Raw genomic sequence first — 3,515 nt, forward strand, 5'->3', positions numbered from 1 at the left:
CAAAGTTCATTGAACAGAAACTAACTCATACATACACATTCACACACTGATGCGTATGTATGAGTTAGCAATTTGGGGTTCAGTATCTTGCTCAAGAAGACTTCGACACGTGCCAGGAGGGATCGAACCAACAACCTTCCGATTGGGGGACGACCTGCTCTGCCTCTGAGCCACAGCCGCCAACACACACGTCAACACACATCTTACAAACTAGTGTACCAACACCCTGTTTTTGTTTTTTTTAACACAGTCCAGACTGGTCAACCACTGAGTATTACTGGCTCACACCCTGCCCTGATCTTGACGTGGGTCGCTGGACAAGGCACTGACACTCTACGCTTGTCTTAGGGTAAATGGGGTGTGAGACAGAAACGAGTTTAGCGGAAATGCTTAAATTGTTCGTGTGTTTCCAAGCCCCATTGTCCTTGGTCACTTGGTTGATCCACTTGAACCCAGAGGGCCCCTCTTCTCCTGACCAGGTTCTGACCTCCAAACCACTGAGTTCAAAGTTCTAGTGTGTGTTTGCATTCAGCTCTCTAAGTTAGTCACACTAGTAGAAAAAAAGCCTGTAGCAGGTGGCTCTTTGCTTTCCTTTTCACTCTATATTTTTTTAGGTTAACACAAAGCACTTTGTACTGGTAATGTGAAGTTAATACTCCTTAGGCCCATTGATGGTGATTGGAAATAGATTTCATCCAGTCTAATCTGCTAATATGCTTTAAATGTAATGAAAACCCAACCCTGACCATGTTAGTTGCTGGTGAACCCATCTACAACCCAGTGAGTCACACAGGATTATGAGATTACATTACCTGAATGTAATCAGATAATGTAATGTAACCTGGCTAGAAACATATACCATTGGCAAAATATTGAAAGACACCTTGTAGTTATTGAATCCCTCCAGGATTTCACCGCAGCTTTTTTTTAAAACTGTCCTGTGAACACCTGTCAGTGTTCAAAGTGTTATTGCTGATCAGTGTATATGTTTTGTCCACTTTGATGGACTCAAAGGACACTCATCAACCCCTATTTCTTTTTTTTTTATATATATATATATGAAGGTGGTGATCATTGATTGACTATAAGATAAAATAATTATTCGCCTTATGGTATTCTTATTTTATGCTGTTAAACTGGCAAAGAATGGCTGCTTTCACCCAAAAGGTGGCAGGGGCATTCACAAAGGCACCCAGATGGGCTGCTCTCATTTATTTTAAATTGCAGTTTGGGGTACATGTCAGCCAAACATAAGGAAAATACATACTGTGCACTGCGTTCCCCATAACCTTTCCTCAAGTGCCTCAAATAGATAGTGAGTAAACTGTGTTAGTGCTGAAGGTCAGACCTAAACACACACACACACACACACACACACACACACACACAGTATTGCTATCATTTAAAGTCAACATCTCAAGTTCAGTCTAAAACAAAAAATCTGTTTCATTCTGATCAACGATAGCAAAAAAAATTTAAAACTAACTGACCTAAAACAGATAGTCACTATGTTTGTTAAATACATACAGGTTTGACTGTATACAGTCCTTTCTGTTCTTAAGATGAAATTTGCCTTAAAACGTGTGGACAAACATCAGAGGGTGACTGTCCCTGGTGTGAACAACTCATCAATCACTGACAGATATGGTTTATGTTAGTCTTGTTAGCATTTCTACTGGAGCCCTTGAGGTGGCTGGCCAAGTTACATAAGCATGCTGAATGGAGTCAAACATTTGTGCTAGATAAAGAAGCCCTTGAAAGCTGTGAATCCACCTGTACGCTGTTTGTCTTCTCTCAGAGAGCTCCCACACTTTGTCCGACAGTGGTCAAATATACAAGTGTTGTCAAACACTGCAGGGTGTTTATGTATTTATGCATGAGTATAGGTGTGTGAGCAGACAGGCAGTCAGTGGCTCCCTCTGGGTATGATGGGAAGCCAGTATGCTTCCTCAGAACTGCATGTCAGGTGGTCAAATAGCTTTCCAATATTGGATTATGGAGGTTGTGATTTCAGTAACTTTCTTTTTACACCATGTGAGACAAGGTTTTTTAACTTTTCTCTCAGCTCTCTCTTTTCATTCTGTTGCTATTTACTGGCCAACAGTAGACTTCCGTCTCCTGGAGTCAATACCTTTACTGATGGGTGAGGCGAGATGGCGGTTCTGGTTTGTTCTGCTTAGTGAGGATTTATCAGAAACAATGGAGAGACAAAATAAGGGATGTCAATAGCTATGTTTTTATCCCAATGAACTGCACATTTTTATCAAATTTTGAATAACTCAAAAGAAAATGCAAATAAATGCTTGTTTCAATACCCTACCATTATGTTATTATTAGGGGTGGGTTCATTGAGATAAACAGTAGGCAGTGCCAAAAGCAATGGATGGAAATATGACTGTAGTGTTAGTTTCCTGTATTAATGTGAGGAAACACTCCAACTACAACTTAGCTCTAACTGGGCGAGGTCTAAGGTAATCACAGTAGAAAATCTTTTCTGTCTGTGTCTGTTGGAAAAGCAATAAACACAATGTAATTATATAATAATTCTGAAATTAGACATTTTGAAAATCAGCCTTTGTGTTAACATTTGAACAATTTTTGGGGGGCTAAACATGCCCGAAAACTCATGAAACTTTGCACAAAATTCAGTCTTGTGAATGCTAATGTATTATCTTGGTCGCACAGATGGGCGTCGCAAAATGGCTTAGCCACACCTCCTAGAAATCAGCCCCCAAGACACTTCAGATTTTCAAGTTGTGGTCCGCACATGTTACGCCTGCATGTGACGCGGCTGCAGCACACCCCGACACGCGCCGAGTGCCTGCTCATCACTGCTTGCAGCTTCAATTTTAGTTTAGAATGGAAAAGAAATATCTACATTTAACAAATGTATCAGACTGCATTGTATTGCATCGAATCACATTGAATTGTTCCATATTCAAATGCATCGTCCCTGAATCATATCGTAGCCTATGTATCTAGATACATATTGTCGGACTGTCAACATTGTCGAAGGGAGAGATGCACACCACTAATAAATATCCATAGTGAAATTCATTGAAGCTATGAATCATCAAGATATCTCTGAAGCAACATGTTAGATGGATGGACGGACATAAAGTTGTCCAGGAAGTTTTTAAGACATTAAAATACAGATGATATTATAATGTGTTTAGTAAATAGTAGCTACCACGTCTACTGATGCTGCTACTGCCACTACTATATTGAGTGCTACTATTTTACCATCTGCTACTTCTAGCATTAGGACACAGTTTTAAATCTAGTGTCATACACATGTTAACACATACTTTAAACGGAAGCTGTGACATGCTGCATACACTTCATACACACACAAAGACACACGCTCTGTCTTTTCAACTTTTCTTTTAATATGCAGCACAAAAGGCACGGTGCTCCAGCTGTGCAGCAAATATGAGTTCCATTCTGGGACAAAGCAACAGAACAACTTTCTGCCTTCTACTGCATCCAATGAATAATAACACCCCCCCCCCCCC

This window comes from Morone saxatilis, unplaced genomic scaffold (assembly GCF_004916995.1).
Source record: "Morone saxatilis isolate NCDOM2014 unplaced genomic scaffold, NCSU_SB_2.0 Contig23, whole genome shotgun sequence".
Classification (NCBI taxonomy): Eukaryota; Metazoa; Chordata; class Actinopteri; family Moronidae; genus Morone; species Morone saxatilis.